Consider the following 16,287-nt stretch of genomic DNA (forward strand, 5'->3'; position numbering starts at 1 on the left):
ACAATGTTGGGTTATTCACAACCCGACTATTGGGTTGCACAATTTAGCGCTCTTTGACCCAATAATTTGTTAAAAATTATACATGTTACTGCTGGTTTGTCCTACTCCTTCCCAACTACTGATCAAAATGATTTTTATTCCATTAAAATATACTCAAAAGTAAGATATGAGTGACATTGTTTACAAACTTTGTACAATAATTGCCGTGTGTGGTCATAGTAGTCCTATACAGCATGCTCACATATTTTCATGTACATAAGATGTGTGATTGTAAATAATATTAATGAGATGAATCCATTATAAAATTGGGTTATCAAAATAACCCAGCATTTTTTAGTGTTTGCCCAAGGGTTTTGCAGTCTTGCTATGTTGTGACATCAGAGTGAGGTAGACATACTGATTTGGACATAAAGGAAATGCACAAATCACGCGCTAAAATTGCATGGAATTAACATGGTGCAGGTAATTTACTAGAAATGGCAACATTATTTAAATGAGGTTTTTGCATGTGCATGGCTTTCACCATGGAGACACTCATCAACCTCCACCTCTATGTTAAGGTGCACCTATCTGTGATGTTTTGCTATGTTTTGAAACATGTAGCTCAGACAAATATACCATGTATCACTTTTTCTGAGCATTTCATAAGCAATTGGACCTACTTTTTAGCACAAGCTATGTGCGTGCACTGGAATGACGCATGCAAAAAAATGCGTATTGCAGTAAGTTTTTTTTTCCATATAGGAGGTATATCAATAATATCTCCTCTATGAACAAACGAACGCCAGCAGACACTGAAACGCACCAATTTAATTTGTTTTAGTCAGTTTCTTAAGTCATCCAGCAGCTATTAAATTATACAGTGATATTGCTAAATAGTTAATATGTTTATTACTTTTTATTTAGGACAGTTCAAATACTGTATGTTGGCACACACACGTAGGACGGAGGATCTAAGGTCAAATTGTCTGTCTTTGCAGCACAATTTCCTTTATCTCACAGCCATTGCATAACTGTGTCAGTTTTAAACGAGCTAAATAGATGCAAAAACAGCAAGAAAAATGCTAAACTTGATAAATCACATAGCGTGCGTCAAAGGATTATATTTGCAACTCAACCTTTCAGTGTTATGGGACTTGTAATAATCAGCATTTATTCTGCATGTACATGAAGACACAAATGGATTAATAAATAAATACACAGAGGACATAAGTAAAGGAAATTAAATGAGCTCAAATATACCTACAAACGAGGCATAACGATGCAATATGTACATACAACTAGCCTAAATAGCATGTTAGCATCGAATAGCTTGCAGTCATGCACTGACCAAATATGCCTGATTAGCACTCCACACAAGTCAATAACATCAACAAAGCTCACCTTTTGTGTATTCACGCACAGCATAAAATGTTTGGTGGACAAAATGAAACACAGGAGTGGCATAAAGCACATCTTTCCGTGGCAGCATCGGACAAAGTTGTAAATGTAAACAAACTACGGTGAGTTCAAGGACCGCCAAAATTAGTAGGACAAAACGGCGCTCTCTAAATACTCTCATCAGTGAAGCATGTTTTATATAAACAGAGGGATTGCTAACAATTAGGAAGGCTTGTGTCATGTTTTTCCCTCTAAAGAAACCATATTAAGCATAAAATATATATTTTTCCCCCATCTTTTTCTATTTTCATACATTTTCGAAAAAGCTCCAGGGAGTCTCTACACTCTTAGAAATAAAAGTGCTAAGTAGAACCATATAAGGTTCTTCAGCTCGTCTTCATAGGAGAACCCTTTTTGGCTCCAGGTAGAACCTTTTTATAAAGGTTCCACCTGGAACCCTTTTGGAGGGTTCTACCTAGAACCCAACATGAAGGGTTATACCTAGAACTGTGTGTGTAAGGTTCCACCCAGAACCCCCCATGAGAGGTTCTACAAAGAACCCACGCAGTGAGTTCCACTAAGAACCCTTTCATGTTTCAAGGGTTTCATCTAGAACCCACACAGGGAGTTCCACTAAGAACCCTTTCGTATTTCAAGGGTTTCATCTAGAACCCACACAGGGAGTTCCACTAAGAACCCTTTCATGTTTCAAGGGTTTCATCTAGAACCCACACAGGGAGTTCCACTAAGAACCCTTTTGTATTTCAAGGGTTTCATCTAGAAACCCACGCAGGGAGTTCCACTAAGAACTCTTTCGTATTTCAAGGGTTTCATCTAGAACCCACACAGGGAGTTCCACTAAGAACCCTTTCGTTTGTCAAGGGTTTAATCTAGAACCCATGCAGGGAGTTCCACTAAGAACCCTTTCATGTTTCAAGGGTTTCATCTAGAACCCACACAGGGAGTTCCACTAAGAACCCTTTCGTTTGTCAAGGGTTTCATCTAGAACCCATGCAGGGAGTTCCACTAAGAACTCTTTCATGTTTCAAGGGTTTCATCTAGAACCCACACAGGGAGTTCCACAAAGAACTCTTTCATGTTTCAAGGGTTTCATCTAGACCTGACACAGGGGGTTCTAAAAACATCCCTTTTCAAAGGTTTTCACCGATAACCATCTTGTCTTCTGAGGGTTCTATAAAGAACCATATAGTATTCTACAGATCAGTTTAGTCCATATTATATTGTGGTCATTTATCATGTTGACATTGAACAAACATTCAAAACATTTTAATGAGAAAAACATTTATTTAAAGATAGTCCAACAAAACAGGAGAGGCTGTGTAGGTCCCAGGGGAGAACAGGTCAAAAGTCAGCATAAGTCCAGTGGAATCAGCAACATGACAGGCCAGACACATCATGCTGTCCTCAGTAGGTGCATTTGTGTAAATAAATCTCCAGCAATGGTGACATGGCAGAAAGGGACACACAATTGTTTTAGTTCAATCAATCCAAAGTGCACTTACTGCATTTACTGCGCCTTATTGTAAACTATCTACAAACAATAAAATAATGCATGGTCCAATGAAAAGAATCAGTGTACATACTGTATGTACTAATTGTGACAGTGGAACAGAATCATGAGAAAGTGAGGGAATCCCACAAAGTTGTCACATTGATTTAAATATAGTTGAAATACCTTTCAGTGTTATGTAACAAGTACTCAAAATGTTACGTATTGTAACAATAATGGAAATCTAGAGACGTCACTATGCCAAAATCAAACAAAATGTATTGGTCCAAAATATGTATTAAATAAGGGATATTGTTTTTATCAATATATACAAACAAAGGGCAGCAGCAGGAATTTGACCATTAACAAGAACATAAAGCATGAAATCCCATGCTGCAACACATCTACTCACTACTCCCCACTTCCGACACAGTTGTATAGTCTCTTCACTGAAATGGGTACAACACTGTGGTCCTTGATCCCCAACACAAATCTTTCAATGAAAATAAGAGTTTTTCTCAGTTCCTTTGGGTACTGGACAGCAAAAACAATATAGAGTGACATTAATGCACTCATAGCATATGATATGTCCATGCTGCTGTCCTCAGTCAAAACCTGTATACCATCCAGGTATAGGGTTATCCTTTGTGCCTGCAAAGGGTTCCCCTCGTGTGTGTTATGGAGCATGATTGCTGGAGTAGGCACGCTTGGCTCCTATGCAATAAAAACAGATACATGTCAGTAAATAAAACCTGTTATGGAAACAGCAAAATGACTCAATTTTGCCATAATATGGATAATGCCAATTCCTAAATCTTGACCTTAAATACAGTATTTACCTCCAGTAGAGTGTATAGAAAGGATGAGTCCTCTCTGAAAATGGAAGGCAGCAGTAGAATTGCTGCATCCCTAATGAGTCCTGAGGAAATAAAATTATTCTGTAATATTTTTTGTTTTCAGAAATACAGATTGTGGCTCCTATAGATACACATATAGGCCTAGATACCTTGTCTTACTGAATCATCCAGGCAGGCATTGATTGCCCTCTGGCAGGAGTCCTTTAGGTCACACATAGATGCTCTTTGAACCATCTTCGTTGCCATTCGATCCAGCTCTGTGACCATTCTGCGATCAGCTTCTACAAGGAATTGCTCCTTCATCTCCCACAGAAGCTGTAAGGAGGGATAAAAAGTGTCATCTCAAAATACTTGATGATCATAAATGAAATAATACACATACAATTAAATATGGTCAATTCAATGCTTGAAGATACCAACTATTTTAGGAAGCTTCAGTGCGGGAAACTTTTCGATGATTTCCTCTGCCTTGGCAGTTGCCATGAAGGTCTTTCAGTATGCATAGGTTCGTCTCATTCTCTCCTTTAAAGAGTTCAGATCTGGGTGTACCTTAAGCATCTTTGTAGACATTTCATTGATATGAGCTTCAATGCTCCTTTCATCCTCTCTACATTCTTCACTCTCCTGAGCCTATATGCATTCAAGACAAATGACAAGCAATATAGTAAGAGGTAACCATTAAGATGAGGTGTACATGTTTTTTAAAAAGTTATATAATATGGAAGAATCATCCTCTCTGTAACCTTCGTCTTGTGTTATCTTTCTGCTACCACTATGTTGGAGACCAAGCTCAAGCCCAGTCTCCCTGCTCCTCCTACCCGCACATTAGTGTGGGCTCAACATGGATGTATTAGATCCATGGTGCTCACCAGCCCACCCATCACTCCAAAGACGAGCTGGATGGCGACCGCAACGCCACTACCGACAACGTTAAAGCTCCTTCTAACATTGACAATTTATACTATAATATTTCATTAAAATAACAACTACGACAACCTTTTTAGGATGATTTAAGATTAATATACAGATATATTGTAACATATTTTGTTATGGCAGCTCTCAGCAGAGCTTTGTCAGGTATTGTATTGTTTGACCACAATACAATTTGTTTGTTTGTTTTCTACAAGAAAATAAGCAAACGAACAAAACATAACAAGAAACAAATGCTTAGTCCACCTTTTACCATAAAAGTCCTCAGCTAGGGTCAAGCATGCTGAAATAAGATATTATATTTAGCTCACCTTGATTCTCGGAAGTTTCTTCTGTTCTCTCTCCTGTTCTTCTTTGTTCTGTTCTGTTCACAGTAATCACTATTGGTATGTCACACCTGGTTGTAGGCAGGGAAGACCAGACCATGTGGTGCAATCCATGGGGCAACCAGCTCTTAACTCACACATGACAGGCACCATCATGCCAGCTCCCTGGCCCAACACACCAAACCTTGCCCTTTCCCCTGGGAGATCAGGGTTCAATTCCCAGCATCAGCAAACCCTCATGTAGTAGCCTAAAAGTCAGCATTACAGTGTGATTTTTGCATCAGTTAAGGCTTTGCCTCTGACATCAAAGACCGTTGTCTATCAATGAACTTGTGTGCAGCTTCACAACTCGACTAAGCCAGTCAGCAGGGTACAGCAGCCATGGGATGAGGCCGATCATGGAAAAGTATGAGGAGGAGGCAAATACATGAGTAAAATTGTCTGTAAAATAAGTGTTTAATATTTTTTTAATTGTCTGTCACTAATCCACACATCACCTCAGTATGCATTAACATGGTCACTCTGCATCAACCAGGCCTTGAACTCACAACTTCAAACTGTATCCCTAGATCACCTGACTTGTAACAAACTTTCAAAAGCCTTTGTCCAGTGAGTCCTATAGCTCACTTAGATGCCCCAGAAAGAGGGCTTATATTCTTGCTGCAGGGACCACCTTGCTAGTTCTTTGCTGTGTGTCATTTCCTCCTGAAGAAGGGAGTAGTGTAACTAAACTAAATAAACACAATTATAACTGCTGCGCAGCGATGGGTCGGGTCCGGGGGATTTTTGGCAAATTAAGGCAATTCTGAGCAACAAACAGGAGAACAGGAAGGCAAGACAGTTGACATTATAATGTTCCTTTTGCACCAGTTGAGGCTAAAATCCACAACAATAGAACCAAAGACTGTGGTCTATCATGCTGAGCTAATTGGCAAGTGACAATTCAACAGTGGCTTCACAAATTGATTAAGCCATTCACTGTTGTGCATGCAGATTTGAAACCACTGTAAATATATCAGTTATCAAGACAAAAATCTGAAAATACACAAATTGCATCTAGACAGAATGGAGATATTGGTAATTTGATTTTTTAATTGATTCGATTTGCTCCATAAGTTAATAACTGATGTTTAATCTATCATGACTCTAAAATGTATATGTTTGCTTCACAAAGACCATCTGGCATTTTCATGAGCTGTCATCACCACCTTTGTCAGGGCTTGAACAAGGTTCTTTAGCACCAAGAACCAGCTCCTAAATCACTGAGCTATTTCTCAAACGGAATCACCAGCCTGACAGTAGTTGTCAATGCAGATTTAAAAAATGGTCCTCCCAGTCACAGCTAATCTTTGCCTGAGTCAACAAGATTTGCTGATGAAGATCTTGCTTTCTTTTAATTAATGGTTGTGGAAATAAATTGGTAACAGAACATTTCAGTTATAGGACTGCCATTATTTGTATGTCTGATCAGAAGGTGTAAGGGGGGGGGGGGTGGTTGGGGCGGGGGCGTGGTTAAGAGGGGAGGAGTCAAGTATTTCATATATATATATATATAAGAAATACTTGACTTTCAATGAATTCTAGCTATATATATATATACATATGTATTTTATTGTATATATATATATATATATATATATATATATATATATATATATATGTATATATATATATATATATATATACAAAGAGAAATACTTGAATTTCAGTGTTCATTTACTTACACATATACACACACATAACACTCATCTACTCATTGTTGAGTTAAGAGCTGAATTGTCCATCCTTGTTCTATTCTCTGTCACTATTTTTCTAACCATGCTGAACACCCTCTCTGATGATGCATTCTGCTTCGTCTCCTTGTTGTGTGCGCAGTTGTGCACTACACTCTCTAAAAGCCGTAGATGTTATTGTCACATATGCATGTACAGTAGATGGCAGTATTGTCTTGTTTAAGAGTGTCACAACATTGCTGTTTACGGCAGACCAACTGCTTTACGGTAGACAAAAACGTGACTGCTGTTGTTGTGTGTTGTTGCCGCGCTGGGAGGACGTTAATGGAACTGCCTAACAATAAACCCACATAAGAAACCAAGAACTCGCCCTTGATCATTCTACAGTTATAACGTCATTGGGCAGGCACGCTGTTTATATTGTGGGAATGCCGACGTGAAAACAGGCTGCCGACACGTCACTCAGGTCCGCCTGAATTTTGGGAGATTTGCGGGAGAAAATTTGTCCCGGGAGGTTTTTCGGGAGAGGCGCTGAATTTTGGGAGTCTCCCGGAAAATCCGGGAGGGTTGGCAAGTATGCCACAAGCAGAAATACACACCAAGTAGGTTATAAATCTGACTGTAGAGCTAAATTTACACCAAAGCATATCCAATGCGTATTTTCTAGACCACGATTAAGTGTTTCAAATGTAGATTCAGTCATTATAGGTCCCATATAATGATTATTGTGTCCTTGACTAATGTGGTTGTTTTCCTACTTCATTGTTTTTTTTTGTTGATTTTATTTGCTCCGTTTTTCCCCTCCAACTGCTCCTGTACATGTGCAAGGTGCAATGCCTTCAGCATGGATGAATGCATTGGTCAATAGCTACCTGACGTGGAATGGGGAGCAAACAAGGACTACCTAGAAGCAGGGTGAAGGCAAAAATGCTAGAAGGGAAGTGAAGCGAGGCGTAAATCTGAAAAAACATGGGAGGCAGCAATTTGCCATTTTTGCACAGCAACCAAGTTTCAACCTCGAGTCATTTCGTTCTTTGTTGCACCTTTCTGCAAATTTATTTTGCTCCCTTTATTCAAATTAATTGGAGCTAAAAAACAAGTGCATTTACCTGATACCTTGATTACTTGTGTCCTTTTTTGTGGGCTGAGAGTGACTCGGGTTGACATGAGGCTTCTATCACCTATAGCATGTGTCTCATTGTATGTGAAGGATAACTTAGATTATGTAATATGTCAATTGGTGCACTTGACTCATAACCTCTTGAATCATCAGTCCCTTTTACACCAAAAAGTTTAGGAACTTTGAGTTCCTGGAAACTTAGTTCATGGAAGTATAGGTTTACATTTTCATTGCATTTCATAGTTCATGGTGGTAGTTCAGTTTCACTCAGGCTGATGACGTGTCAACTAGAGCAGTGTTTTTCAACCACTGTGCCGCGGCACACTGGTGTGCCGTGAGATACAGTCTTGTGTGCCGTGGGAGATAATCTAATTTCACCTATTTGGGTAAAAAATATGTTTTGCAAACCAGTAATTATAGTCTGCAAATGATGTGTTGTTGTTGAGTGTCGGTGCTGTCTAGAGCTCGGCAGAGTAACCGTGTAATACTCTTCCATATCAGTAGGTGGCAGCCGGTAGCTAATTGCTTTGTAGATGTCGGAAACAACGGGAGGCAGCGTGCAGGTAAAAAGGTGTCTAATGTTCAAACCAAAAATAAACAAAAGGTGAGTGCCCCTAAGAAAAGGTATTGAAGCTTAGGGAAGGCTATGCAGAAAACTGATGGCTACAAAGTAAACAAAAACAGAATGCTGGATGACAGCAAAGACTTACTGTGGAGCAAAGACGGCGTCCACAATGTACATCCGAACATGACATGACAATCAACAATGTCCCCACAAAGAAGGATGAAAACAACTGAAATATTCTTGATTGCTAAAACAAAGTAGATGCGGGAAATATCGCTCAAAGGAAGACATGAAACTACTACAGGAAAATACCAAGAAAAGAGAAAAAGCCACCAAAATAGGAGCGCAAGACAAGAACTAAAACACTACACACAGGAAAACAGCAAAAAACTCCAAATAAGTCAGGGGGTGATGTGACAGGTGGTGACAGTACACCTACTTTGAGACAAGAGCTATAGTGAGGCATGCTTGGTTATGGTTTAAAGTCATATCCAACAATTGCGACAACGACTTGTTACTGTCAACTGAGTTTCGTTTTTTAATGATTTCTGATGGTGGTGTGCCTTCGCATTTTTTCACAGAAAAAATGTGCCTTCGCTCAAAAAAGGTTGAAAAACACTGAACTAGAGGCCTAACATAACCCGAATTCATGATCATTATTAAAGATAAAAGTAGATACTCCCAAAGTGAATATCCATTCACAAGTTGCAATTTAGCAGGAAGCGGGAAGTGTTGACCCATGTCGATTAGGTGGCAGATATATATTTACAAGGCCATTTTCAAGAAGGATATTTAAAGAGGAACTACATCTTGTGAGATGATGTCGGCGATGAAATGGGGAAATGCCCGCTATTTCCACTCAAATCAACCGACTACGAGGGGCTATAAGGCCATGAATGGGTGCTACAAATTGTGAGTTAAAATATTTTATTTCTTTATTTTTTCACGTTTAGTATGTTTTTTTGCTATTTTAATTTTGACAGTACTACATAAGATATGTTTTAATTGCTGATGCGGGTTTATTGATTTTTAAATGCGCCAGAAAATAACCCGTTTTGTACCATGTTGTTGGTGATTCAATGGCAAGTAGTTTGTAAATGTGTTTCTGTATAGTATTTCTCCAGAAATGGTCATGTGGTGACATCAATTATGGCAGTGTTTTTCAACCTTTTTGAGCCAAGGCACACCGCCAGCAGAAATCATTAAAAAAACAAAACTCAGTTGACAGTAAAAAGTCATTGTCACAATTGTTGGATGTGACTTTAAACCATAACCAACCATGCATCAATATAGCTCTTGTCTCAAAGTAAGTGTACTGTCACGACCTGTCACATCACACCGTGACTTATTTTGAGTTTTTTGCTGTTTTCCTGTGTAGTGTTTTAATTCTTGTCTTGCGCTCCTATTTTGGTGGCTATTCCTCTTTTGTTGGTATTTTCCTGTAGCAGTTTCATGTCTTCCTTTGCGATATTTCCCGCATCTACTTTGTTTTAGCAATCAAGAATATTTCAGTTGTTTTTATCTTTCTTTGTGGGGACATTGTTGATTGTCATGTCATGTTCAGATGTACATTGTGGACGCCGTCTTTGCTCCACAGTAAGTCTTTGCTGTCGTCCAGCATTCTGTTTTTGTTTACTTTGTAGCCAGTTCAGTTTTATTTTCGTTCTGCATAGCCTTCCCTCAGCTTCAGTGCCTGTTTTTAGGGGCACTCACGTTTTGTTTATTTTTGGTTTATGCATTAGACACCTTTTTACCTGCACCCTGCCTCCCGCTGTTTCCAACATCTACAAAGCAATTAGCTACCGGCTGCCACCTACTGATATGAAAGAGTTTTACACGGTTACTCTGCCGAGCTCTAGACAGCACCAACACTCAACAACAACACATCATTTGCAGACTATAATTACTGGTTTGCAAAAAATATTTTTACTCCAAATAGGTGAAATTAAATAATCTCCCACGGCACAACAGACTGTATCTCACAAAACACTGATTTATGGTATTTTGAGAGGTAATAATTGAAGTTGGACATCACTGAAGGCCTAGGTGGGAAACGCACGGCCCACCACCAGAGGTACAAGATGTCATACTAAGTCTGTGGTGAATAAGTGTGCTGTACTTAATTTTATGGTCACATGCACGTTCAGTCTTGTATTTGCATGTTTGTGTTCTATTTCTGCTTTAGTTATGAGTACCATTTTATTGATTTGAATGTTTTGCATTGCAAGCATGGACTGACAGCTGTGTCAGACAATCAACTGCTGCAGGATGGCCATACCAAACCAATGATAACATTGAGCTGGGTTCCTTCCATGGACATAAAAGGAGTATCCGGTTCACTCGGGTTAAGCCTAATAACTACACTAATGGCGTGTCACTCACTATTGTTAGAGCATGTAACAAAATAATAGGAATATTATTGAGATTTACCGGTAACTGCCTCCTCTATTTGACATTTAACCTCAAACAACGAGGTTGCCGAGTCCCAATAAGCACATTCGAAGTCTGGCTGTATACTGAATATATTCCTCTGTAAATACGTTTAATAGAGTCTGTCCTTTTCTGGTATTGAAATGCAGCATGTAAAAACAGCATTGAACTGCAAACTAGTTTAGCAGTATGGTCAAGTAAATCATTGCAAGATTGTTCCACTAATCAGTGTTCTTCAGCATCGTATTGTTCTCTGCGTTTTCAAGTATGTTTGTAAGAGAAATGCCCAAGAAATAACCAAAATTGTCCCGACTCCCCGCATACTCTAATGGCTGATGGAATTTTGAATACAAAGATTTAGAAACACCCCAGCTGTGTTAAACCAGTCAGCAATCAACAGCGCAGCCCTCCTCTCAATCATTCATGCCAGAACCTTCCAAAGTCCCATGTAGAAAACTAGAGACCAAAATAGTTCTTAGTGGACCTTTATTTACATGGGTAGTTTTGGTGGAAACAGTTGGTGCTATTTAATTTACCAGGGTAAATTGGAAAGTTCCTGTAAACGGTGGAAAATGGCTGTATATGTTGCAAACAGCAGACACGTTTTGTTACGCATGGGTCAAATTAATATAAGAAATTACTTTTATTCCTAATATAAGTGACATAATGTTATGTTTCATTAATTATACATTGTTCTCTTAAAAATCATGCACCATGATTCATATGGGTCAGCAACCCGCGGCTCTTTAGCGCCGCCCTAGTGGCTCTCTGGACCTCGTTCAGAGATGTGTGAAAATGGAAAAAGATGAAAAAAAAAAAAAGTTTTGTTTTAATATATTTTCTCTAGGAGAACAAACATGACACAAACCTTCCTAATTGTTAGAAATCCCACACATTACGTTATACATGCTTCACTGATGAGAGTATTTGGCGAACACCGTTGTGTCCTACTAATTTCAGCGATCCTTGAACTCATCGCAGTTAGTTTGCATGTACAACTTTCTCCGATGCTGCCACAGAAAGACGTGTTTTATGCCACTCCTTCTTTGTCTCATTTTGTCCACCAAACGTTTTATGCTGTGCATGAACGCACAAAAGTGAGCTTTGTTGATTTAATTGATTTGCTGGAGTGCTTATCAGGCATATTTGGTCAATCCATGACTGCAAGCTAAACAATGCTAATATGCTATTTAGACTAGCTGTATGTACATATTGCATCATTGTGCCTCGTTTGTAGGTATATTTGAGCTCATTTAATTTCCTTTACTTATGTCCTCTGTGTATTTAATTTATATTTGCATGTCTCATGACACATTGTATGTAATATTGGCTGCATTTCTGATAGTTGTTTGTGTGCCATGTTGTTCCAGACCACAGCAAACGTTACCCAGCTTGCATAGATTAAATCCATTAAAAGAAGACAGCCTGCCGTTTCCTTTAACATGGACACACACATCTATACATTTGGCCATTCTAAGCCAGCAATTTCCAGAAGTTATCTCATACTGTGAGAAGCCTCTATTTTACTAATGCAGTGGTTCTTAACCTTGTTGGAGGTACCGAACCCCACCAGTTTCATATGCGCATTCACCGAACCCTTCTTTAGTGAAAAATAAAATGTATTTTTTTTTTGAAATTTAAGACAAAGTTATGTTTTTGGTAACACTTTAGTATGGGGAACATATTCTAAGTGACAAAGACTTAATTTAGAGTTTTTTGGACATTAGGGGAACATATTCTAAGTAACAAAGACTTAATTTAGAGTTATTTGGTTAGGGCAGGGGTCGGCAACCTTTACCAGTCAAAGAGCCATTTTGACCAGTTTCACAAATTAAAGAAAACAATGGGAGCCGCAAAAATCTTTTGAAATTTAAAATGAAATAACACTGCATACTAAGTTGTTGTTTTTTGCTTTGTGCTATGTATAAACCAAGGGTCTCAGACACGCAGCCCACACCTTAATATGACAATTGAATATTATTGCGGCCTGCGGGTTTTTTAAGAATGGCGCTTGACAGCGTCATACTTGTCAACCCTCCCGATTTTTCCGTCAGACTACGAAATTCAGGGCAACTATTCTCTCGATTGTGCCGTGATGGAACAGCATTTAGCGCCCACTACAACCAGCGTGCCGGCCCAGCCACACGTTGTATGCAACTTCTGCTTGCTCACGTAAGTGACAGCAATGCATACTTGGTCAACAACCACACAGGTTACACTGACGAAGGGGGGTATACAATTTTTTAACACTCTTACTAATAATGCGCCACACTGTGAACCCACACCAAACTAGAATGACAAACACATTTCGGGAGAACATCTGCACCGTAACACAACATAACACAACAGAACAAATACCCAGAATCCCATGCAGCCCTAACTCTTCCGGGCTACATTATACACCCTCGCTACCAAACCCCGCCCACCTCAACCGACGCACAGAGGGGGGGGGTTGTTTGATGTGTGAGGGAGCAGGGTTGGGATGGGGGCGGGCTTTGGTGGTTGCAGGGGTGTATAATGTAGCCCGGAAGAGTAAGGGCTGCATGAGATTCTGGGTATTTATTCTGTTGTGTTTATGTTGTGTTAAGGTGCAGATGTTCTCCCAAAATGTGTTTGTCATTCTTGTTTAGTTTTGGTTCAAAGTGTGGCGCATTATTAGTAAGAGTGTTAAAGTTGTTTTATATGGCCACCGTCAGTGTAACCTGTGTGGCTGTTGACCAAGTATGCCTTGCTGTCACTTACGTGTGCAAGCAGAAGATGCATATAACAAGGGGCTGGGCTGGCACGGCACGCTGGTCATACAGATTGTAGCGGGCGCTAAATGCTGTACCATCATGGAACGCCCTTAATATTATTGTAAGGGTGAAAATCGGAGAATATTAATCCCGGGAGTTTTCTGCGAGAGGCACTGAAATCCGGAAGTCTCCCGGGAAAACCTGGGCCGCATCAGAGTGATCAAAGAGCCGCATGCGGCTCCGGAGCCGCGGGTTGCCGACCCCTGGGTTAGGGTTTGGGTTAGAGGGTTAGGGCCAGGGTTAGGCTTATAATAAGGCCATGCCGAATAAGGCATTAATAAGTACTTAATAATGACTAGTTAAGAGTCAATATGTTACTAATTTGCATGTTAATAAGCAACTAATTAATGGTGAATATGTTCCCCATACTAAAGTGTTACCATTTGTTTTACTGGTGCACAAAATGAACCGTGCATGAACATCACCTTGTTCAAAGAACAAAACCAACACAGTGCATAAACTCACAACAAATTACACACCTGCAAATCAGTGTGACTTCTGCTGTTGCCGTATCCGTAATACGCCGATAGGGAGAAGTTTTTATTTACACGATGAGTCGGGTGTGTTTGGACCTCCGCCGAACCCCTGAGCCCGACTCACCGAACCCCTAGGGTTCGATTGAACCCAGGTTAAGAACCACTGTACTAATGATTTCCAATGTTACAAAAATCTGTAGAATAAAATTTAAAATACAACATTTCAGTCAACGAAGATTTGCGTCAGCCTTTGATAGTAGGTTAATATAGCTAATTTAGACACATCTGTGTTGGCCCTGCGATGAGTTGGCGACTTGTCCAGGGGTGTACCCCGCCTTCTGCCCGAATGCAGCTGAGATAGGTTCAAGCACCCCCCGCGACCCCAAAAGGGACAAGCGGTAGAAAATGGATGGATGGATGGATATGTTGCCTTCATTATAACACTTATATAAGACTTCATTTTTTTGTGTTGGTATTTTTGGTCCAATATGGCTCTTTCAACATTTTGGGTTGCCGACCCCCTGATATGGGTGCATCGATAATTATCAGCATCCCAATTAAAATGCATGCAAACAAGAGGTCTTGTAGAGGAGCAACATGTTCTCTCAAATTCGCTGTTCAAATAATTCATGAACACACTTTTAATCTTCCGATTGGGACTGTGCCGCCAGAAGAAAGAAAACTGCAAAACCCCACCGTTGCATTGTGGGTAAAAAAAAATAACCAGGGCAGGTCAGTGCTTGTTCACATGCGGTCGACATGACTTTGATCACACCGCCTTGTGTTTCTTCTCCTTACATTAGTGAGCCCAGAGTGCACTGGAAATATGCAAGCATTTGTTTGCCTCACAGTAGCAGGGAAGGGAGAACTATTCAGCATGCAGACCACAGAATGAGCAGACCATTTAATTGTTCCGTCTGCAAGTTTAGTGTATGTGTGTGCTGCTCTTTTAAGTAGGCGTAATTCAACTGTCATGCTCAGTGTTAATCGTCAATGTCAGCGAGGTATTTTTCATCAATATTTATTATTTACTATTCCTCCTGTTGTGATCATCTAGTAATTTACTGGGCTTGTCACCGGACAGTGGATGGTTTGAGAGGGGCCAGACCGAGAGGAAGGAAGAAAAAAAATATAAAAGAAAAAGTAAAACAAATGACAGTGTAGACATGGACAAACACCGGAGTAACATTACTAATGTAATATTCAAATCCTAAAACCAGTGAAGTTGGCACGTTGTGTAATTCGTAAATAAAAACAATGATTTGCAAATCATTTTCAACTTTATGTTCAATTGAATAGACTGCAAAGACAAGATACTTAATGTTCGAACTGAGAAACTTTATTTTTTTTTGCAAATAATCATTAACTTAGAATTTAGTGGCAGCAACACAGTACAAAAAAAGTTGGCACAGGGGCATTTTTACCACTGTGTTACATGGCCTTTCCTTTTAACAACACTCAGTAAAGATTTGGGAACTGAGTAGACCAATTTTTGAAGCTTTTCAGGTGGAATTATTTTCCATTCTTGCTTGATGTACAGCTTAAGTTGTTCAACAGTCTGGGGGTCTCCGTTGTGGTATTTTAGGCTTCATAATGCGCCACACATTTTCAATGGGAGACAGGTCTGGACTACAGGCAGGCCAGTCTAGTACCCGCACTCTTTTACTATGAAGCCACACTGTTGTAACACGTGGCTTGGCATTGTCTTGCTGAAATAAGCAAGGGCGTCCATGATAGCGTTGCTTGGATGGCAACATATGTTGCTCCAAAACCTGTATGTACCTTTCAGCAATAGAGGTGCCTTCACAGATGTGTAAGTTACCCACGCCTTGGGCACTAATACACCCCCATACCATCACAGATGCTGGCTTTTCAACTTTGGATGGTTCTTTTCCTCTTTGTTCTGGAGGACACGACGTCCACAGTTTCCAAAAACAATTTGAAATGTGAACTCGTCCGACCACAGAACACTTTTCCACTTTGCATCAGTCCATCTTAGATGAGCTCAGGCCCAGCAAAGCCGGTGGCATTTCTGGCTGTTGGGAGAGTGGCCGTGCCAGCAATCTGAGGGTGACTGGTTCAATCCCTACCTTCTACCATCCTTGTCACGTCCGTTGTGTCCTTGAGCAAGACACTTCACCCTTGCTCCTGATGGGTCCCGCCAT

General features: G+C 39.9%; 1 long non-coding RNA gene across 1 annotated transcript; it reads right to left on the reverse strand.

Annotated features, from left to right (window-relative positions):
* Window positions 1–3,157: 3,157 nt before the first annotated feature.
* On the reverse strand, window positions 3,158–3,941 carry LOC133605772 (uncharacterized). Its single transcript, XR_012050413.1, has 3 exons — window positions 3,897–3,941; window positions 3,730–3,809; window positions 3,158–3,604 (listed from the first exon to the last, which is right to left on the reverse strand). It is a non-coding gene; the product is annotated as an uncharacterized lncRNA (long non-coding RNA).
* Window positions 3,942–16,287: the final 12,346 nt, after the last annotated feature.

The sequence above is a fragment of the Nerophis lumbriciformis genome, linkage group LG05, assembly GCF_033978685.3.
Source record: "Nerophis lumbriciformis linkage group LG05, RoL_Nlum_v2.1, whole genome shotgun sequence".
Classification (NCBI taxonomy): Eukaryota; Metazoa; Chordata; class Actinopteri; order Syngnathiformes; family Syngnathidae; genus Nerophis; species Nerophis lumbriciformis.